The sequence below is a fragment of the Mytilus galloprovincialis genome, chromosome 7 (assembly GCF_965363235.1).
Source record: "Mytilus galloprovincialis chromosome 7, xbMytGall1.hap1.1, whole genome shotgun sequence".
NCBI classification, from domain to species: Eukaryota; Metazoa; Mollusca; class Bivalvia; order Mytilida; family Mytilidae; genus Mytilus; species Mytilus galloprovincialis.
The window spans coordinates 28,611,906-28,636,687 of NC_134844.1; the positions used below are offsets into that span (position 1 = coordinate 28,611,906).

Consider the following 24,782-nt stretch of genomic DNA (forward strand, 5'->3'; position numbering starts at 1 on the left):
CTGACAAGATGTGTGTTGCTCACTGGTTTGTTGTCAATAGGCTTTTATACTAACCTACCCTCTAAATTCTAAAGCTTTTTTGATTGTATAACACACTTGAGATATTTGACCTAGAGCAATTGATTATTCTATCACAAAAAATAAAACATCAAGTAAGTGAGAGGGGAATCAAATTGCATTTCCTGTAATAAATCAATAGTTTCAGTTGTATTCTAAAAAGATCGTTGTGAATATTTTTTGATCAAATTTGACAAACTGTATTTTGAAACAAATATTTTTTTATTTTTCAATTGTTATAAATTTATCACGTTAAAATGATGGTTTTTTTTTATAAAAATAAGTCCAACAGTCAGTTCGAAATGTGTAGCTCACCTGGAAGAAAGACTTCAAGTCCGTCGTCTGTCGTCGTCCGATTGGATAACAACTGTCATATTCCTGACTTGGTACAAGCATTTTCTTATGTAGAAAAAGGTGGATGAGACCTGATTTAAAAGCTAGCTAAACCTCTCACTTGTATGACTGTCGCATACAATTCCATATGTTGACAACGATGTGTGAAAAAAAAACACAGACACAATAGGTAAAAATGTCAATAATAGGGATACAGAAGTCAACATTGTGTTATCACTCTAGAACCAAACAAATATATTAACAAACATTAACCATGGCAAAATAACACAATGACGGAGTGTATAAGTAAGAAAGAAAGAAAGAAAGAAACAGAAAAAGGCATATCGACAAAGCATATTAGCAATAATGAAAGACAAGAATACAGAAATTATAATAGAACAATAACACAATGACGGAATGTATAAGTACAGAGCCACACCATATGTTACAAAGAATCACACAAATGCAAATAGATAAAACATATTAGCAAAAATGAAAGACAAGATTACAAAAATTATCATAGAACAATAACGGGATGTATAAGTACAGAGCCACGTCTAATGGATACCACCAAAAGCAAAGTAAACAGTAAAAGTAATATTAATTATTATTGTATTTTTAAGTACACTTTTAATTGTTTCAATCTGTTATTGCGTAATATTTATGTACTAATAATGGTAATTATTCTTGTCGCTAGATTAAAAGGTATTTTTAATTCTACATGTATGTGGATGGTTTGAGTAAAACTTTAAATATATACTAGAATACATCCATCTGCGAAATTGCTTATTATTGAAATATTTGCTATTAACTATCAATTCTAAGTTTACTTTCCACGATAGTCACTGATTAAGTATAAAGAGACTCTTTATGTAATACATCAGTGACCACCGTTGATAGAAAACTTCGAAATGATTGTATAAAATAGCAAATACACTGTATTCATAGTATTTGTATGATCATAGTCAGAAAAACGTGAAAATAATTGTTCTGTCCCAAAGTTCTTATGAAAGTTATGAAGTTATGAAGGTGCAATTAAACAGGTCGAGAACTCTAGATTTTCTGACGTCAGAATATATTTGCATAGTAATTTCCAAAACACAAGGCCAATATGGCCTTGAAAAACTGACCAATCGACTCAATGAACTACAATGCATTGTGGGCTACTACGAGTAAACTACTACTTAAAACACGTGGAATTAGTGGGAAAACAGTCAATTAATATATTGTCTGGGACTCTCATTACCAAAGTTTTTATTCTGCAAATATATTTAATGTAAAATGTATAACGTAATCTTCAATTTGCATGCTCAGATTAAAAAAATATTGTTTATTGGCTTCACGATTCGACTTTCTTTTTCGCCTTGCAAAAGTAGTTGAACCGGTTTTGTGCATTGTTATGAATTGAACCTGCATTAATTTCACGACATGACACAGTGAAATATCCAATGAAGTGACCACTGTCCAGTAAGAAAATCATTTAAGCTCTTTTAACCCTGTATAATGTCATTGCAAAATCATTTCTGCCTAGATAAACACGAAACTTTCATTGAAACACTTCTTTCTGTACTGAATGTGTATTTATTTTTTATCAGGACTTGAACTAATAGTAAGAACATCATAATATTCAGTATTCTAAAAAGAAGTGTTATGAAAGCGGCAGGGGCGGGTCCAGCCATTTTAAAAGGGGGTCACAACCCTGGACAAAAGGGGAGGGGGTTCCAACTACATGTCCCCATCCAAATGCACTGATCGTCCAAAAAAGGGAGTCCATCCCCCGGAACCCCCGCCCCCTGGATCCGCCACTGAGCGGGTACGGTATATAGCTCAATACATTTTTTATAGTTTCATCCATCGATAATATCCGTTTGTTGCTAATTTTATCACAAAAGATACCTCAGAGGTTTTTTTATCGTTCGGCTGCTGTCCTGTTGACATATGTAAAATATCTCCAATATTAAAAGTCTCTGGATCATAGTGGGTGCCATATTACCATATTTTTTTTCTAAAACGTGCTTTGTATATAGAAATAAGAAGATGAGGTATGAGTGCCAAATGAGACATCTTTCCAACAAAGACATAATTTAGTAAAGTAAGCAGTCATAGGTCCAATGCTGAAAAGTAAGCTATTAATGACCCAAAAATTACTTGTGTAAAACAATCCAAAAAAAAAAGAAAAAAGAAAAAAAAAGGCCCAATTAAATATATAAAAGGACAAGAAATCTATCCCATAAAAAAAATATTGTATAGGAGCCTGTATTTCAGTGGTTGTCGTTTGTTTATGTGTTACATATTTGTTTTTCGTTCATTTTTTTTTTATATAATTAAGGCCGTTAGTTTTCTTGTTTGAATGGTTTTACATTGTCATATCGGGGACTTTTATAGCTGACTATGCGGTATGGGCTTTGCCCATTGTTGGAGGCCGTACGGTGATCTATAAATGTTAATTTCTGTGTCATTTTGGTCTCTTGTGGACAGCTGTCTCATTGGCAATCTTACCACATCTTCTTTTTTTATTATAGATCCAACGCTGCAATTTTCACAAAACATATCAAATTTTCCACCTTGTCGCACATACATATGGATAAAATCATTACAGCTGATTTCCTAATGCATGTGGAGCAAAACTTTGGTTAGCTTGCTTGCTTTGTTTGTATATTGTTCAAAATATAAAATATACAAGTTAAACTATGCCTATATATATATATTGTTTAAAGATGTCAATCTTATTTTCAAAGCTTGTATAAACAACTATACAAACAAAGCAAGCAAGCCAACCAAAGTTTTACTTTGCAGGTTTAAGATATCAGCTGTAATGATTTTATTCAGTTTGGCAAATGTCCGAGCCCGTTAAAAAAAGAACAAACTGAAACTACAGTTGCTGATTTCACTACCTTAAAACAAAAAGGGAACAGTTTAGAAGTCCCATATACTGAAATGTGACCAACAAAAATATTTATAGATTTTGTTAACACTGCCATGTATGTAAATATTTATTCGCCTTTTTTACGAACACAAAATTCAAGGATCCCACATTTGCCTTTAATTATCTATACGAACATTGCTGTACTCTTGAATATCAGCACCGGCTGCATTTTATCGACGGCTTACTTTACACCAGTAAGTTTGTCTCATGGGTAATTGTGTTTTTTCGCTGTTGTTTCGTTGCTTCTGGTGGACAAATACATGGAATCTCTGTGCCATCATCAAACATGTTAATGGCTATATATCGGGTAATTCAAACTCTTTTTTCTTCGCATAGAAACAACTCTTCGTTAATCTGAGCATGGAAGTAATACTTTATATCACGAACTATAAATGAGGATACACAAAATGAAAAACTAAGCGAAATTGTGAATCCCGCATTGCACGAAAAAATGTGTTGTATTTCAGTAAATAACACGTGTTCTTGGTTGATTGTAAACACGTAGTAGTCCATCATGCATTGTGACTCATTTGGTGGATTGGTCAAAAACCTAGGTAAAAATAAATTGCGTCACATGTAAATAAATAATTACATGTGCGAGAACATAAGTATGCTAATTTATGCATTTCTATATAAGGTAGTGGTCCTGACCTGTTAAAGGTAGCACGGTATTATTTGCATTCCAGTATTTGCGTTGATCTTTACGTAGGTCACTGTATCTGAACAGTGTGATTGGACCGAAAATACATTATCAACTGAACATACTTCCCCAAACTGAGGGATGAATCAGGTGTAGAAAAATATGGAATAATTTTACATACTGGTGAAAAGGAATTTTTGAGAATTTTTTTTTAATGTTGTGTTCATCGCATGATAAAAGACATAAAAGCACTAGTTGCCTTAGGTTTTTAAAGATATCAAAAAAAGTAATCGGTCATGATTAATATTCAAATTCGTTTCTGAATAGTGGAATATTACAAGTTCACAACGGTTCCTCTCATATATAAGATATTGGATTCAACAAACCATAAGAGGTTTGAAAAGGGGTGAAAGGAATCAAGTGAACTAATTAATACAAACTATTACCTGGTTCTCAGATATTAACCATCTGGCTTCTTCAAATAACTAGTTGACCACATAACATTCTAATAGACTCGTATTTGTGTTAAACGATCGCTAAATCTCATGTTCAGTTTGAAGCTGTTTGGATATTTCATGCGCATTTCAGTTCCGAAAATAAAATACCAAAAGCTTCATGCTATATACCAAGCACAGCCTATCTAAAGGTTCAAATAAGTACAAGTCCCAAAGTTGCGTAATCTGTTTTTTTTGTTTTTGTTTTTGTTTGTTTTTTTTTTTTTGTGGCCATTTCACCATCTATTTTACAATCTCCAATAATCGTTACAACTTCGGTTTCGTACCACACCAAATGAGAAAACGAAATAATGTCTATTTTTGTACCTACCGAATATATCATATTCAAAACCCATAATATCCGAACACCTCTAAAAACGAACAGGAACAAAAGTTTGTAATAAAACCATTGTGACAGGCCGAGCTTTTTCTTTTCTTTTTTTCCCCTGTTTTTCTGTTTTAGCTTTTTGTATTATGTATTATGCGTTTTTTTTTTTTTTTTTTTTTTAAACACAATGACCTCTAAATCAGCAACGCTTATGCATTCGATCCACATAGCGATCATGCCCTAACTATGACCTCCAATTGAGTGACGATGAGACCAAGAGTGACCGCGTTATCTTATACATTCGAGGTACCGAAAGGGGTAACTTGGAATAGTGGAATATTACAAGTTCACAACGGTTCCTCTCATATATAAGATATTGGATTCAACAAACCAACGATGTATAAACGGGTCTCATTGAAATGATTTGACGTGACTGACTGGCTAAATACAAAACCTTATGCAATGTTCCAACCTATTACCATAAAACATATCCAATACTTATAAAAAAGAAGCTTTCCCATTCTTAATTATTCTTTTGTTCAACACAATCATAACTAATTGAAACTGAAACTTTTCAATTTGCTCAAACCAGTATATTGATTTGAAACTTTATCAAAAGAAGAACTTCCTTCCCTAAATTTTCCGCAGCTGCGACAAAATTGAGGTCAGTCCTTTAGGACTTATCAATTTCCTTACATTGGCATAATGATCAACCATGTTTTTTTTTGTGCCCCACCCTACGTGTTGATTTATCCCTTCATCATTAACACCTAGCATACGCAATGTAATTGCACATCCGCTCCTACTGCTATGGGAAGTTTCCCCTTCGTATAATTTCAACACATTTAAATGTAATTTGAGTCTCTCTGTCATGTAAGATGAAGTAACTGGTTCGTTAACGATTCTTCGTGACACTTTATCTCGTATACGGAAAACATACCCTTCAGCAAGAGTAATGCCTAACTCCTTAGCGTTGGTGATGTATTTTGTTAAGTTTTTAACCGGACAAATATCAGAATCCTTTGAAGGAAGAACTATGAAATTTCTCGGATTATCCAAATTAGCGACTTTTCCGGCCGTTTGAGACACAAAAATGCCCTCTGAGTCGGGTATTTTAAAACATCTGTCTGCCGTCAATAAACCAAGGTCGCCCCCTCTGCTACCAGAATGACATAAAATTGAAAAATAAACCAGGTCTCTTGCATAGAGAAAGTTCGAAATAGGATCTTTCTCAACTGAAGCTCTATATGATAAATGTCTGCATAGCTTTCCCAAATTACTAAACATTAATGGAGGAGCTTGTTTTACAGAAATGTTAGCGTTAGCCTGCTCCTGATTAATGACCTGTAGATGTTTTTTTAACAAATGTGAGGCAGCAGGGTTACCCGTAAGAAGCATAGGATTCCACTCTCCTGATTTGCCTTCATCTCTAAATAATGCTCTGATTTTTCCCAGTAAAGAATCAACAGACTTTGATGCCAAAGTCCTTGGGCATTGGCAAGTTTGAAGGCCGTGTTTCGTGCGTAAAGGGCAGCTAATATCGTGTATCTGTGTTTTCCCACCCTTTTCTTTGAAAATGAGAAATTTCCTAATGTCTTCTGGACTTGCATTAGTAAGATTTTTCTGCGATTCTAAAAAGATAAAAAAAAAATCAATCTCTTTTTTCAAACTACATTTCTGTTTAGAATAGCTAGCCGCGTCTAGCAGAGAATCTAGCTGACTAATTCTATTTTATTTAAAACTTCCTCCTTTTTTATCTCGTCCTGGTAATTAGTAGCTTTATTTTCCCTAGCAAAACCACACGCTTTGCAGTACTTAAAGTCAATGTCATTTTTTACTGCACATCTTGAACACGTTATGTAGGGGTACCAAATTTTTTTCATGAGATACTCCTAAAACAAAATATATAAAACCTGATAATAAAAACCAAAATACTTTGTTAAGTGTTGACTCAAATTTTTATATCACATACATATATATATATATATATATTTACACAAGAAAAATCACCAAACATTTTTTAATACACCATACAAATTGTTAAGAAAAATTAATTGACCCTCTTCATTCAAGTGCACACAATCTCTCAAATGTCTACAATTAATGTTTGAATTGTCCATGAACATCCAACAATTACGCTTGCATAAACTTTCTATCTTTTCATTAATGATAGCCGATCTTGCGTTTATAGCTTCATCTTTACACCTAATTATTGATGATAATACAATAGATACGTGCCTATCACATGTATCACTCGTACGCGTGCACTGAAGTATATGTGCTAAATGTTCTAATTGTTGAGTTGTAATTAATAACTGGCTGAACTCGCTTTCAAACAGAAAGGATTTGCTTACATTATTGACACCTACATGAATAAACAAAAGTCTAGGCGGATGCATTCTAGTTAGTCTCCCAATTTGGGGTTTTATTTCACCCACAAGAGCACCTCCTTGTAAAAACACATTTACCATTGGGTTTTTAAAATCTCTTCGCCACTGTAAAAATCTTTGAATCACCAATACATAACAAGTGAAATTTAGTAGAAATAAGTGGTTCATTAAGAAATAATAATTTTCCATAATTAAAACACAGACATTGCTTTGAACTTATGCGAACTGCCCACAGATTTCCAGATAACCCTATACCATCTGGATCATAACCTTTCTTTGTAGGATATTTCAAAACATCCTTTTGTCCCTTGTTACCAACAATAAAATCATCGTGTATCAATTCATAAAATGTTGGAACCCATGTGGCTATTACTCCATCCGCACATAATATCACGGTACAATTTAACATATTCTCCCTGATGAAAGACAACACCGGTAATAATAATGCAAAAGGAGGAAATACGTAACAGTTTTCACTTTGATCCACGGCTTGGGCAAATAAATTTACACCTGGCGACAACGGAGAAACAGTTGGAGTGAAATGTTTTAGAATTCTACCATTTCTGTCGATCATGCTTAATTAGAATCTAAAGCCATCAAGTCGATCGTGTGTCCTGTAATGTCACCAAAATACTCTTGTATTGTACTCCATATATCGCTATCTAATTTCGCATCCGATTTACTAAGTTTTCTCGATGGCTCATCTGCTAAATTCAATTTAGATGGTACAAAATGTAAATTTAACATTACGTCTAAATCCAAAGTTAATTGAAAAATTTCTTTAAGAGTGGAATTGAGCATCATAGATTTGGAACCTTCGTTATTCCAAGTACCTATCAAGGCCTGATTGTCTACGTTAGCGTCCACCCGACTACCCTTTATGTCTTCCCGTATAGATCTTAAAACATATAACAAAGCTTTAGCCTCTAGTACCATAATAGGAAGCGATAACATTTCATGTGCCCACCAACCGCCCACTTTGTGCTCTGTATCTTTTATTTTAAAATATCCACCCCATTTGAACATAGAAGCATCTGTATAAATGTTTACAACTAAATGTCTTTCTTTTTTCCATTCTAACTTTCCTGTCCATGAATCCAAAAACCGCCAATTATTAAGTTCGTCCTTTAAATCTTGTGTCATTGGAATACTTGTTTGATTGCGGATTCCTAATGAAATTGCATTATTCATCTCCTGAGTGTAAAGTTTTGCTGCCGGAACATCTAACATAAAAGAAATACAACAACCCACTAATTTTTGTAAATCTAGCACCGTAATAGCACTTTTCCTTAAACAATCCTCGCGTAAATTAATAAATTTTTGTTTTTTGGACTCAGTTATTCTGAAACATCTAGTTACGGAATCAACAACAAATCCCAAAAATACTACTGATTGGGACGGGATAAACACGGTCTTGTCTAAATTAATGCAATACCCTAATCTAGTTATAACTTTACAAACAATGTAATTTGCCAATAAAGCGGAACTGACACCTGATTTTAAACCAGGTTTTCTTACTTCCTCGACAAGACGATCATCTTTATACAAATGTACAGGAATCAAAAACTTTCTCCTAATATACGATGTTGCTTGCAGATTTAATGTGTGATAAATGTAGCTAGAAAGTTTAAAACCAAACGGTAATGTTTTGAAAATGAAATAAAATCCACCCCACTGGAAACCCACTAGTCCACGGGAATCGTCGGATAACATAACATTATCAAAACCTGATTTATCATCTATTGAGGTAAAATATGCATTTTCTCTAACGGCTCGAGGTACATTTTTGAGAGTGTCTAAACTAAACGGTATATCTTTGATCCAATTGTTCAAATACATTAGATTAATGCATAATCTAGGTTTTGTTGGCTCGACGGTTAAAGGTGCTACAATGTGGGATGGTTTAGCTAAACCTACTTTTCCTAAGCATTCAATTGAACCATTTATAAGTCTATCCACAACGGTTTCTGTTATGAATGTAGAAAACTTTTTGCATTTATTTGAATTATTGAATGTTCTGCTAGGTGGGAACTTATCATCATAATGGTGTCCCCAGAAATCTCCTTTAAAATGTACCATGTAATTATTAATATTTACACCATGAACTAGTCAATCTAAAATTTCATCTGAAGAATACGAACAAGCTAATATTTTCTCCCATAGGGAGGAATTTTAAATTGTAGCCAATTTTACGCTCAATTTGTTTAGGTCACAATGATCTATTGTGAGTTTTGACTTGAGATCATTCAATCTAAAAACAATATCTCGACCTGTATCTATAGATTCATCGATGTCACAATAAGAAATGTTTGACAAATCGGTGAAATTTTCTGGGTTGTCCTTCAAGACTAAAAACAGTGCGCTTACTCCTCCAAATGAGAAATGAAGTTAGTGACAATACTTATACTTAAATTATACAAATTTGTAAGCTAAACGATAAGTATCAATTGAACAAATAACACAGAAAGCGATAATTTTATTTTTCGTGTTGAAAATGGCCTGTATGATGAGGTATCTTTGGATACCCTAAAAAACCACAAAATTTTATAAAACGTGACCACGGGAGCTCACGACGACATTCATGATTGGAAAATATAATGATTCTCCAGTAGTTTGCATATAAGTATAGCCGTATGTTATCCGTTAACTTAAACTCGTTAACTAGACGTCTTTTTCGACACTGGGCACCCTACTAAAACAGACAAATAATAGTACACAAGACCCAACATACAAAACTAAAGACTAAGTAACACGAACCCCACCAACAACTGTGCACCCAAACTTCACCAATTGCCCATCTAGACTGTCAACTGCCTATGACTAATGAAGTAACATTTTAAACGTGCCCTTAGTATGTTATCATACCAACAGAATCTTGTTTTTCTTTAACTAGACATATATTTTAAACTCCGGTAAATCGGTCGCATGTCTGTTTTTGAACTTTTCCAATATATACTACGTATTTTATAGCTTCAACCAGATGACATTATAATAAATACCCAACTGATCTAAAGGATTGTATTCCTAGCATTTTAAATGAACAAGAAAAAACCCTCATTAAATGTACATTCCTTTATCTCTTTCAGTCACTTACATTTTTGTATACCCTAAACGAAAATCACTTAAAAATGTAATTGTATATTTTCAATCAACTGATAATATATATGAAATCAAAGTGGTTATTTATTCTTCAATAAATCAATCAGATAACAATCCTAGATTGTTCAATGTTACCTTTTCCGACCCTTTACAATCGTAAAAACTACTGTTCTCATTTGAAATATGGAGACTCGATTGCTTGTTTAACATTGCCAAATCTCATGGTTTTGAATAATACTTGGCATCTATGTTTTGTAGTGCATCTAGTATATCGTGCAAGCATTTGTTACGAGTTATCACGGATAACTATGAGCATCTTACGGGCATTTAGCCGATAATTGCAAGTATATTACGATATGTTTCTATACATTGAATATCCAAGCTTTCGCATGCTAGTTACAAACTATTGAGGTGTTGTAAAGAATAGTTACGTTAAAATAACGAGTATTTAAGTGTCCGAATGAATCTGCATTTTTTATTTATTTCCCCAACTCGTCAAAAAATACATAAGAACACGTGACGAATACATATCTATTTGTTAAATATTTCACACTACACATTGAATTCTCATAATCACTCGTTAGCAACCATTAAACCAATTGTTTCACGACTATAATGAAATCGTAAAAAACACATAGGCATTTGTAATCATCGATTAATAACCCTTAACAAAACGGAAAATAATCACAACAAATCGTTAAATTTTTTTACAACGAATCATTGAGCAGTTTACAAATGGTAATGTTTTGTTGAGAGTCGTTTACGTGCAGTTTACTTACGGATTTTTAACACTGATTGTCTGGGAGAAATTTATGGATACCAGCGAGTTACTATCAGATGTTGGCGATTCACATAGTCTCGTACGTTTAGTATGTGTTTGTGAAGGTCGTATAATAAATACCGGTGAAACGAATGTGAAAATATTGTAGAATATCCAAACCATCTTAGTTTTTTTTAAAGACGAATAAAAGAAGATTGGTCATTTAGAAAAAAAATATTTATTCGGTAATATCAATATTACCCCAATGGGCAATTATATGGTGTAATAATGATAATTTTCTCATTTATAATATTGTTTAAGTCGACGCTTTTCAAGTTTCTCTCTTCACGCATCGCTTACAATATAATGGAATTTGATGTGACTGTCATACAAGTGAGAGGTTTAGCTAGCTATAAAACCAGGTTCAATCCACCATTTTCTACATTTGAAAATGCTTGTACCAAGTCAGGAATATGACAGTTCTTGTCCATTCGTTTTTGATGCGTTTTGTTATTTGATTTTGCCATGTGATTATAATGGACTTTCCGAATTGATTTTCCTCTGAGTTCAGTATTTTTGTGATTTTACTTTTTTGTATCAAGATTGGTATTAATTATATAAGAATAAGGTATAATTGTAATGCATTATAAAAAAATCACTAAATTCATATATCACTGCTAATAAATTATTGGAAAAATGTTTACCCATTATTCCAACATGTGAACGGCAAGCCAGTTACCAAGTTGAGGAAGAGGATAGAGATATATATTTTTTGGGGTAAAAAACTACATTTAAACATGTCATTCGACAATAGGATATTTATTTTGTTCACACACTTAACCCGAATATGTGAACTTTTCTTATTATACAGACTAGATTTGTGTGAATGGTTTGTTTTCAATAGGCTTTAAACTAACCAGCCCCTCTAACTTCTAATGCTTTGTCTCTGACCTCCTCGATGTAATATTATTGATTGATATAGTTAAACAAAACATGAATATGATACCTTGTGTGTTATCTAGAATATTAAAAACTCAACGACCACACTTCGGCAAATTGATCGATTGTTACGTTATCCATATGTTTTATTTGCTTTTGATTTTTGTGTTTTGATATAAAATCCACCCATCTCCGATGGGAAAACTGACTATTCTAGTCAACTAATATTGGAGTCGAGTACACCCGCACGAGCGGGGTTCAAACTCACAACATCCATCCTGCCTGAAAAGTGATTCCAGTAGTTTATTTGAAAATACTAATACCACTCGGCAACCGAGGCCCCTAGTTATCCATTAGCAGTTTCGGGCATATTTTAACAAAGCGTTGTGAAAATGTTCCTTTTTTGATGAATTTTAATCAAATGTAGCAAACTATTTATTTGGTTTATGATGTCCTCTTTAAAAACTTTTTTCAAATTAGATCCAATTTGTTAAGTTCACCTGGTTCAAAGGCTCTTTTCAATACTAGACGTCGTTCGTTTGTCGTCGTCCGTCGTTGTCGTTGTCTATCGTCTATGTCCTTTTACAAAGATCATCTCCTTTGAAACTTCTAGGTCCAATTTCACCAAACTTCGTAACAGTCACAAATTAAATGGAATATTAAGTTTGGTTAATTTCTCATGTTTACCTTTTATCTTATTTTATCAATAATAGAAAGAAAGAAATTTTGCCAAGTTAAAATAATTTATAACCAGACTAGAATTACATGCACAAATTAGACAGCATCATCTTGATCGTTAGTCGACTTCTCATTGCAGTCCCAGCTAATTTTTATATTAACTTGACAATATCACAGATAGATAGAAACAATGAATGGCAAAACATTAAATTCAAGATACGATCTACAAAGAAGGCATCATTGCTGAAATATTCAGTCGATAAATCTTTATTGTTTCTGTCTTTTGAAAATCAAAACAGAAAGTCCTTAATTAAATGGGGGAAAAAAGCTGTCATTAATATCAATAATGTGGTCGTTTAAATTCCTGTTATAAAACTTTAAATTTTTCGAAAAACTAATGATTTTCTTATCCCAGGCATAGATTACCTTAGCCTTATTTGGCACAACTTTTTGGAATTTTGGATCCTCAATGCTCTTCAACTTTGTACTTGTTTGGCTTTATAAATATTTTGATATGAGCGTCACTGATTAGTCTTATGTAGACGAAACGCGCGTCTGGCGTACTATATTATAATCCTGGTACCTTTGATAACTGCTAACACATCAAACAAATGGAAAACAACTGTCATATTCCTTTCTTGATACAGACATTTTCTTATGTAGAAAATGGTGGATTAAACCAAGTTTTATAGCTAGATAAACCTCTCACTTGTCTGACAATGGCATCAAACTCCTTTATATTGACAACGAAGTTTGAACAAAACAAAAGCAGATACAATAGGTAAAAATTGTCTAGACGGCAACATACAATCTATATATAATGTAGTGACACTGAAAACAAAAATATAGGTTTTTATTTTATTGCAGAAAAAGGTATAATAAGAGCAGCTATCTCGGCATATTTATTTTGTATAAAAAACAGAGGAAAGAAATAATTCCAAGAATAATGGATGAAATTATCGAAGTCAAAGTCCAACGATTATATCTTCTTGCTGCATCATAATTACATTTTGCTCTTGCATTGGATGCCTACAAAAAAAACAATAATGAACTGTTTTGTTATTTAAAAAAAACATTTCTATGCAACAAACGACGAGCAAGGCAATTTTTTTTTAAATTAATGCAATCCTATGAATCAATAGGGAGAACTGGAAACAGCTGAAATGATCACTAGGTCAATATCCTTAATACGCCACATAGGACAAAATCACCATACTATCTTTTTTGGGAGTCTTGCAGTTTTTCACAATTTGTTTACGAAATGACTGTCATTATAAAAATTAAAAAGAACAACTTCAAAACAACAACAAAAATTAACAAGTCAATTCTACCAAAATATTCACTTCTTTTAAGAGTTATTACCCTTTTATAAGAATGTTACCTATTTGTTTTCAAAGTTCACAATCAAAATGGAAACGAGACAAAACAGTTCAGAAAAAAGATGTTATACTATAAACATTGATAAAATTGTTTCCTATTATTTTCTAGCATTTTAGCATAAAAATTCTATATTTCAGCTTTTTTTTCAATATATAATCAATATCTTTATGAGTCGATTTTCACCTCTATTTTGTATGCCTGTAATAAAATTCAGATTTTATGTCGGATCATATTAAAAATTAAACTGACCCGATAGCAGATGAAGGAACTGTTCTACTAATTAGTCTTTAGCTTTCTATGTTGTGTCTATGTACTATTATTTGTCTGTTTGTCGTTTTATTTTTTAGCCATGGCGTTGTCAGTTTACTTTTAATCTATGAGTTCGACTGTTCCCTTGGCATCTTTCGCCCCTCTGTTACGGATTACAAATGTGTCGAGAGTTTTCTGATTGAATAAAAACACAGAGATGTCAGTTTATGTGCAGATATAACTTCCGGAGTTATGAACTTTAGGCCGTGAATGTTCCAGTATATACCCTGTTTGAGACCTGAATAACATGTAATAAGTTTTTAGACAAAAGTGTACGGTACACTTCAAATGTGATACATTATGTAGAAAAGCAAATTTGTATTCCAAGAAAAAATTGTTTTGTGATGAAATAGACGACCTTTTATATTCACCATTGCATGTGGATGAAAGTTTTTTGTTAATGTTCTATTTTGATAACAATTTATTTATAATTTGCACCAATTCTGCGTTTTAAGTATAATATAAAAAAACTTAGATTGAAACTGTAAACCATTGGTAAACAGCCAAACAAATCAGCATAAAAATATAGAACAACACGTTTAATAATTTATTGCGTCCGAAGCGCTTTTCTGGATTTACCTTCATCAGGAACGCTCAAAGCCAAACATTTGAAATCCGAAGATGTATAAGTACCGAAAATCGTTGAAGAGCTATATGTTAAAAATACCTAAAATAAATAGCCAAATTCATCTAAAGCCAACTTTGCCTGAGGGAGTTGAAACCTTAGTTTCATAATAATTTCAAAATTTATAAACGGACAATTTTAGTAAAGTTTGTTTAATCATGTCAGTACCGAAGCACTGACTACTGAGCTGATGATACCCTCGGGGACTGATAGTCCACCAGCAGAGGTATCGACCCAGTGATGTAAAAATATAGAACAACACGTTTAATAATTTATTGCGTCCGAAGCGCTTTTCTGGATTTACCTTCATCAGGAACGCTCAAAGCCAAACATTTGAAATCCGAAGATGTATAAGTACCGAAAATCGTTGAAGAGCTATATGTTAAAAATACCTAAAATAAATAGCCAAATTCATCTAAAGCCAACTTTGCCTGAGGGAGTTGAAACCTTAGTTTCATAATAATTTCAACATTTATAAACGGACAATTTTAGTAAAGTTTGTTTAATCATGTCAGTACCGAAGCACTGACTACTGAGCTGATGATACCCTCGGGGACTGATAGTCCACCAGCAGAGGTATCGACCCAGTGATGTAAAAATATAGAACAACACGTTTAATAATTTATTCATAACTGATAATCTGTTTTGACCATTACAGAAGATGTAGACAAACTGTTAATTACAAAATTTTATAAGCAAATGAGATTTTGAAATATGACGACAGAGAAACGATAAAAAAAAAAACATTTTACTTCATTAATCGAAAATTGTTTACACTTCAAAAAACACCTTGTTGTCTGAATACTTTAATTTGTTTTTAAAAAATTGTTGTTTTCTGTTTCTTTTCATTGTCTTTCACAGATCTTACCTTTGTACACTTTGAATTCTAATTTTGAATTCATGAATAAAACGCCATCGGAGGGAAAACGTAAAACCGGACATAATTAAAATGACTTGTATCCATCTGTTTTAATAATCCATATACAATTCACATCTTTTGATAAATACAATGTTAGAATGTTAGAGGGTTTTTAAGCGATAAAATTGAACCATGGAATGTTTAAACACCATAAAAAAAATAGATTTTATATCTTGATTCCTTAATTCTAAATGGTCAAAAGTTAATAGTTCAAAACTTACTTTAATGGCCATACAGATGGCAACCACACCTAATGGCCAAAAACAGCAGAAACATGCACAAATGGCGAAAAAAAGATAGTTTGAATCATCTGGTGGGTATTCGTCCTTCTCCTGTCTCTAAAACATCAAACATGTTACGTAGATTATACGAATCATGGTAAACAAAGGTATCACATGACATGGTAAACAAAGGTATCACATGACATGGTAAACAAAGTTATCACATGACATGGTAAACAAAGTTATCACATGACATGGTAAACAAAGTTATCACATGACATGGTAAACAAATACGACTGGAGCGAGACCCCCAGAATATTCGACAGATTTAACGTCTGCAAATATTCATAAGTCAATATTCTATGAAAATATTTCAATCAAGAAAACAACACAAACGGAACATTGACATCTCATAGAACTATTCTATTATAGAAAGTTCTAACAGCGCGAAAATATGTCGAAAGCAGTTTAGTATATATGTTAAGAGCACAACTGCATGTACAAATTCCATATAGTGTTAACATACATACCTTCAGATCTGTTCATTGTGTCTTTTTGTGTCGGGATGTATAAGTACCCTGCCACGTCCACTTGTATTTTTGTCAATCTGATGAGTTAAGCCTTTTTCAACTGATTTTTATAGTTCGTTCTTATGTTGTACTGTTATACCACTGTCCAAGGTTAAGGGGAGGGTTGGAATCCCTCTAACATGTTTTACCCCGCCGCATTATATATGTATGTGCCTGTCCCAAGTCAGGAGCCTGTAATTCAGTGGTTATCGTTTGTTTATGTGTTACATATTTGTTTTTCGTTCATTTTTTTTATATAAATAAGGCCGTTAGTTTTCGCGATTGAATTGGTTTACATTGTCATATCGGGGCCTATTATAGCTGACTATGTGGTATGGGCTTTGCTCATTGTTGAAGGCCGTACGGTGACCCATAGTTGTTAATGTCTGTGTCATTTTGGTCTCTTGTGGACAGTTGTCTCATTTGTAATCATACCACATTTTCTTTATATGGACGTATATTTGTAACGTCTAAGTTGAGATTCATTGCCACTATGCGATAGTGCAGAAGGTGTGTTACTATGTGAATGCTGAGAAGTGAAAAATTGAAGATTTGAAAGTTGATCCCATAATGTAAGTCATAAAATCTAGTCGTATATCTGTGTTTTTGTCGATAAAACATCAATATATGAAAAAATACCTTAAAGTTTCGGTTAAATAACTAATCTCAACTTTACAGGGCTAAGTGAGACACATGTACTCTCTTAAATGAGGGTTACTTGTTTTCTAGACATCACAAATGTATCCTCGATAAACCAAAAGACGTTTCGTTTCTTTTTGTAATAATGTATTTAAGGATGTTCGCTCCTCCTTTTTTTTTAATTTTTGCCAGATTTTCGGAATCCTCTGGTTTTATCCATGTATTGTCATTAAAAAAATTTGCCCACTAACCCCTATTTTTCTTTTCCTAATTTTATTGCATAAAGTTTACTAAGCCAAATTTCAAAATCTTATAAAATCCTTATTATTTTTTCGTATTTTTTTAAACAAAACATGTGCCAATGTTAAATCTAAGAAAAATCTAGAGAGAATTATTTCCCGCCAAATTTTCAACGGCTTACATCTCGAAAACGAGCACACTAACCTTCCATGTTTTCTGCTTTTTTAGTTTCTCTATTCACATATACTATCATTTCATAACAGTCTTTTAAAAAGCTTGTTATTTTCAAACAGAGTAGCAAACATCCTTAAGAAAGTTCTGTATGCAATTTATTTATTAACAATGAGTACAAAGCTAGTCGGCCAGTAGGTGTGCACAATAAGTATCCATCCAAATACTAAATGTCTGCTGAAATATCAATCTACCAAATTCAACAAATTTGTTCACCTTAAGGATGGTCGCTGCTCAGTTTCAAAATAAATAACTTTTCATAAAACTAGTATGTATTGATAGGGAATAAATTGAGGAATCCAAAAAGCAAAAAAATTATAGGGGTCAATGTGCTTGTTTTCGAGATATTAGCCATTGTAATTTTTTGCGGGAAAATGTACTCTTTTGATTTTTCATAGCTTTATCATTGACCAGTTAAAGTTCTCAAATACTATTAAAAAATAAATAAAATTTTATAAGACTTTTACAAATAACTTATAATTATACACGTTAAAGATTTATAAAAAGAAAAATGGGGGTTCATGGGGAATTTTTTTTAAGGCATTCAAATGGTTAAAACCAGAGGATTCCGAAAATCTGACAAAAATTCCAAAACATGACAAGCAGACATCCTTAAACAAGAAATTAATTACATTCCGTAGAACATGCGCTGCTTTCATTATAGTTCATCGTTCTTGACTTCGAGAATGTAGCGGGATTAAAAAACAGAAAAGTGTTTGTACTTTTTTTTATTCAAACGTCACTGGTATTTCTTTTTTAAGTTTGACTACAGTTTTTTTAATCCTTGTATCTATGAAGAGTTTATTCATATATAGTAATATGTACTATTTTGATGGAAAGAAGGTCATACGGTAGAACTTTGGACAATTTGTGGTTGATTGTCCTAGACCTGAGTTTTTGAGTTTTAATGATTTATTGAACAGAAAGACAATTGTGAGTTAAAACCATAATAAGCTGCACAAAAAATCAACGTGTGTATGTGTATGGCGATGCAAACTGAATTTAAACTCCAAAATCCAACAGATCAAGAATGTTTATTTAAAAATATCACACAAAGCCTCTCATCATTCATAAAAGAAAAACAAAAGAAACTGAATATATTTCTTGCTACTACAACGAAATCTTACTTATCGATTATCAACGTGGGATTTGAATCTATATAAAATGAGTATAATGAGTTCCTTCTAGTTCGTTACAAATTCCAGTTCTGTTTGATATATAGTTTTAAAACATTTTAAGATCACACCATTAACGTAAACGAAGAATAAAAACCTTTTAAAACAATTATAGAAAGATTAAAAACAACTTACCAGTAAACACATGAATAATAACTTTCAGTTTTAAAAGAAACGTTGATATAACTGGAGATTTGTTATACTATACAGCTTTAGTTATGTGGAGCAGGATCTGCTTACCCTTACGGAGCACATGAGAACCTCCTAAGTTTTTTTTTTTGTTGGGTTCGTGTTGCTTAGTCCTTAATTTTTCTATGTTGTGTCTTGTGTACTATTTTTTGTTTGTTTGTCTTTTTCATTTTTAGCCGTGGCGATTTCAGTTTGTTTTCGATCGATGAGTTTGGCTGTCCCATTGGTATCTTTCGGTCCTCTTCTATTTCATAAGCGCATTGTAGTGCATATCTTCAAGCAAGGGCAAATCGTTACTATGTTTTTCATATACAAATTATTAACCTTTCCAGAATAAATCTTCACTATTTGAGTCTCAGAAACACTTGGGAAGACGGAGGTAGATGTCGTTGATTGATCTACATTTACTGGATCGCTATTGTATGTTGGTTGACATGACTGGGGCCGATCTTGATTCAGTGGAGTTTGACTGTAGTTAGAGGACTGTGCTGCAATAATTAAAAACTATATTTACATGTTAGAATCGTACTCATTCAGAAGATTATGAAGGGTAAACAAAGTACCAGGACAACTTATTTAGCTACAAAGTATAAAAGTAATTTTGAATGACACAGACATATTTTGAAGCACAAACAGCTTATATTGGTGGAGAATCCGGAAATACCACCGACTGCAATATAACTTGCAATCCTAGTCAATTAATAATCTGCCATGAGCGAATTCGTCGTCTCTGATTAATATGTTAGTGCTTACTGCAGATGAATTACTTCGACCACTTAGCAACCGAGCTCCTCGCTACTCTATTCGGTCTTTTCTGTTATTCATTCATAGCATATGTTCCAAGTATATACATATAAAGAATAAAGAATAAAGAAACATTATAAGTTAAATGGTTTGCTACTGACCCCCTACGGATCCATAAAGTGTAAGTAAAATCCATAGGGGTGAGGCGGTAGGCCGAATCTCATATGTATTTTTTTCGCAATCTATGGTCCGTAGGGGGTAAGTAGTGAACCGTATAAAGAATTTATCGCACGCAGTAGTGCTGCGTTTTGTAGAAAAATAAATAAAGAAACACAACAACATAAATAGACGCATCCCCATTAACAGTAGACGTGACGTCATGAACCCCTATAAAATGTACAATCCCTCTATAGATCAATAGGGTCACCACGTGACGGTGTTAAACCAATCACAACACAATTACCCGCGGTGCGATAAAAAGTGATAGGTTTAACTAGATATAATATGTAAACAGATCTCACTAGTTTGCAAACTGTTAAATTATGCCTCTGACTACTGAATTAAACTATTGAAAGAACAGTGAGTATTATATTATCATGTCATCATTTTATTTTGTTTTAAGTAAAACTTATATTTCATAAACAGTCCTGTTTAAGTATTTGAAGATATGCAAATCACATAAAGTAAAATTTTATCTGGTTACAAACTTTCTTCATGTGAATGCCATAGTTTAGAAATTTGTGATTAGTATTGCTGGATCAATTCTCTTTTTTAAATATTTTCAACCACAACCAGATTTAAACAATTAGAAAAAGTTGATTAGCTTACTCGTAATAGACATTATCATATTGAAGCATATCCCACCAATTTGGGTTTTTTGTATAGACGAATTAGACGAGATTTGTAATTTTGAAAGGAGGCAATATAAATGATGAAATTTCCAGCATAACAATATTTTCTTCTTGAAATATAATTTGTCAAAGAGTATCAGATTACAATTAAAAACCACTTGTTCAGAGAACAATTGAAGGTCTTTCCACCACAAACAATATATTTTGATATGAAAACATTGAAATTCAGTTTAAATGTCAATTCCTATGGCTTTATGATGTATAAATATGAATTTAAAGCAAAGGTCAAAATCTAGAACATCGAATTTGCTTTTGACCTTGACCTCAATTACAAGGTCATAAACCAAGAACCTCAAATAAAAAAACCTTAGGTCTGTAATATGTATGGATAATGAGTTATATCACTTTACTCCGTATTCTAAATATAAAAGGGGAGAAAACAACCATTTTCTGCCAAGGTCTCCTCGCAATCAAAATTTAAGTTTTACGACATGACTAACAATTAAGTGAAAATAATTTGTCGATATCTTATACGGTTTTTGAAAATAAATGAAAATAAGCCAAAATCAAAATTTAGAATATGACCTTGAACTTTGACCTTGACCTAATTTTCATTTTTTTTTTTGGACCAAGGACCTCAAATCTAAAGACCCTAGGTCTCTATCACTTATGGCTTACCATTTAGAAATGCATATCACTCAATTCAAATGGAAAAGGGGGAATAACTCTCATATGGAGTCTCCGTAAAGCTTCTGTCTAAATGAATATCCTAATCCTTAAGATGTAACGAGCAATTTGGTAAAATAAATTTGTTGTAATCATTTACGGTTGCGGAGGAGTAGTGGCCACAAGAAAAACAGTGTTTGGGGAGATAACTCTTACAACAGAAAGTATTTTGTTACGCGGTTGTAAATTTTTAAAGCGTATAAACTATACGCTATACGATATCATATTTCAAATATCTAAGCGACATCTTTTGAAACATCAATACTACCAAAGATAAAAAAAATTAGGCGGAAGAAAAAAAAAGAAAAAAAATAATAATTAAAAACCAATTGTTCAGAGAACAATTGAAGGTCTTTCCACCATTTAAGATCTATTATGATGTCAAAATTTAAAAAATAGTCTAAAATGTCCGTTCCTATGGCTTTATGGTGTTTAAATATGAATTTAAAGCAAATGTCAAAATCTAGAACGTCCTATTAACCTTTGACCTTGACCTCAATTTCAAGGTCAGAAACCAAGGACATCGAATCAAAAGACCATAGGTCTTAAATATGTATGGTTAATGAGTAATATCACTTTACGCATAATTATTATTGTCTACGCACCCTTTCAATCAAAATGTATAAGTTACTACATGTCCCAACTAACAATTTTGTAACATTAATTTGTCGATATCTTTTACGGTTGCGAAGTAGTAGTGGCCACAAGAAAAACAGTGTTGGGGAGATAACTCTTACAATGTAAAGTATTTTGTCACGCAGTTGTAAATTTTTAAAGCGTATAAACTATACTATAAAAAAAAAGAAAAAAAATAATCAGAACAAATTCAATAGGTCTTTCCACCTTTCCGTGGAAAGACCTATTGAATTTGTTCTGATTATTTTTTTTATTTTTTTTTCTTCCGCCTAATTTTTTTTCTTGCGTAATATTGATGTTTCAATTGTCCTAACAACGAGAACAAAATCAAAAGGTCTTTCCGAGGAAAGGTGGAAAGACCTAATTATGATCAAAATAACAATAAAAATAAGATCGATTGATAACATGTTTCTTCTTGATAATGATGCTTAAGTCGGATTAATACATGTTTTCTCTCGTTTGCATCAAAATATGTAGTTAGATGAAAATAAGTAGGCAAATGTCACATTTACCACATATATCACTTTTGATAAATTATTAAAAAATATTTACCCATTATAACAGTATTTGTACGCCAAGCAAGTCAACAAATTGAAGTAAACAGATATATCCCTCTCTGTCGGTAAAACATAACTTTACATTATTTCATTTGATAATATTTCTTTTCTCCAACCTCCTGACCCGAATTTGTGATATTTTCTGATTATACTGACAAGATGTTTGTTAATGGTCTGATTATAATAGGCTGTTATACTAGCCTATCCTTCCAAATTCTAAAGCTTTTGTCGCGACTTCCGTGTTTTTACTTTAGAGAATGATATTGTATAACACACCTGAGCAATTGATCATTTCATTAGATAAATAAAAACATCAATAATACGGGTAAAAGGATAACCGATTGTCCTGTAATATTTTTTTTAATTTGACAGACTGTATTTTAAAACAAATGTTTACTTTTATGAATTATTCAAATTCAAATTATTGTAAAGCGTTAAAATGGCAATTTTTCCATAATAAATTAATTCTCCTTTTTCAAATGATTTTAATAGTTTCTGTTTATTTTGTGCTGTTAAACTACTTTCAATGTTAGGGAAGCTTTTCGCCATTACAAACATGTTTCAGCAATGTCATCCCTCCGCAATTTTATGTGCCGGTCTCTAGTCAAGATCCTGTAGTGCAATAGTTGTCGTGAGTTCACGTTTGTCATATTTGTTTTTTGTAAATTGTTTTGTTATTAATTTGGCTGTACGTTTTTTTTTTTAATTGTTTTGTTATTTATTAGGCTGCAGTTTTTCTTATTGAATTGTTTAATACTTTTCATGTCGGGATCTTTTATAACAGACTGTACGATATGGTTTTTTTCTCATTGGTGATTGCCATACGATTGCATATAAATGCGTATTTTCACTTTATTCAAACTTAGTTTTCCCATTGGTAATCATACCTATTTACTTATTTTCATATTAGAGTTATTGCTCTTTAATGGTGTTTTTTTTTATTATTAGTTTGCGTGTTTGTACAACATCTGGGAAATTAATATCGAAAAATAGAAACAATTAAAAAAATAAAAATATCAGCATGATGAAAAACAGTCAAATAACTTATAGTCACCATAACTGAAATTTTCAATTCTTATTAGATTGATTATACTATCATGATGATTTTTACTACTTGAAGTGACCATTGTTGAAGATGCAGATCCTCTAGCATTATTCCTTTCGGGTTTGAGTATTATCAAAATTTTCAAATTCAGACAAAATGTTTTAAGACAAAATGACACTCATAACAAATAACAATCATACCAAATCTTCTTTTTTATACTTATTACATTTTTGAGCATGTAGCCATATTGAAATGGATGTAAATCCGACACCTGCTCATGAGGCCCTTGCTCATACACTATTGTAACTGTATATGCCTCAACTAAATAATGACTTAAGTTGGTGGTCTCAGATCTTTAGATACCTGCAGAATTGTCATGTGATCGGTTTTATTGTTAATTGTGCCATACTCCTGATTATGACAGTTTGCATTGCATGTAATTGCCACAAACGACAAAACAGAATGCATTTTCATTTTATTGAATACAGAAATATAACCAAATGTATATAATAATATGTCATTAGTGTCAATAGTTCTTATAAATCTTTCAAATATAAATGTACTAATGAAATAGTAAAACCTGTAACACAAACAAATGTCAAAACTTGTTCTTTTATGTCTAAATGGTTTTTCGTTTGGCTTTCTACAACATTTCGCCATGGTCTTCCGTCATCTGACTGAAAGATAAAAAAAAAAAAGACTTGCAATATATTATGTAAATAAAGGCAACATTAGTATACCGTTGATCAAAAATACAAAATCAATCGATTGATAGAAAACAAATCCTGGTTACAAATTAAAACCTATGGAAACAGTACAGCTATAAGAGGAAAACAACGAAACAATAAAAATGCACAAATGCAACAAAAACAAATGAGAAACGAGCTATGAGATAACAACTGCAATAATCTGACTGAATGCTCTTCTCAACTATGTTAAATGTCTTTGACTATATGTTATTTTGTGGTTTTTTTTTTTTTTTTTGAACAGTTATTGTTTTTACATAGTGATCATTTTAGGCCCTTAAAAGAAATATAAACACTGTTACTTGATGTTCAGTAGTTGTCGTTTGTCGTCTGAAC

General features: G+C 32.3%; 1 long non-coding RNA gene across 1 annotated transcript; it reads right to left on the reverse strand.

Annotated features, from left to right (window-relative positions):
* Positions 1-13,482: 13,482 nt before the first annotated feature.
* LOC143081617 (uncharacterized) lies at positions 13,483-22,824 on the reverse strand. Its single transcript, XR_012979989.1, has 4 exons — positions 22,651-22,824; positions 19,466-19,629; positions 16,099-16,215; positions 13,483-13,673 (listed from the first exon to the last, which is right to left on the reverse strand). It is a non-coding gene; the product is annotated as an uncharacterized LOC143081617 (long non-coding RNA).
* Between the last annotated feature and the right edge of the window lie 1,958 nt (positions 22,825-24,782).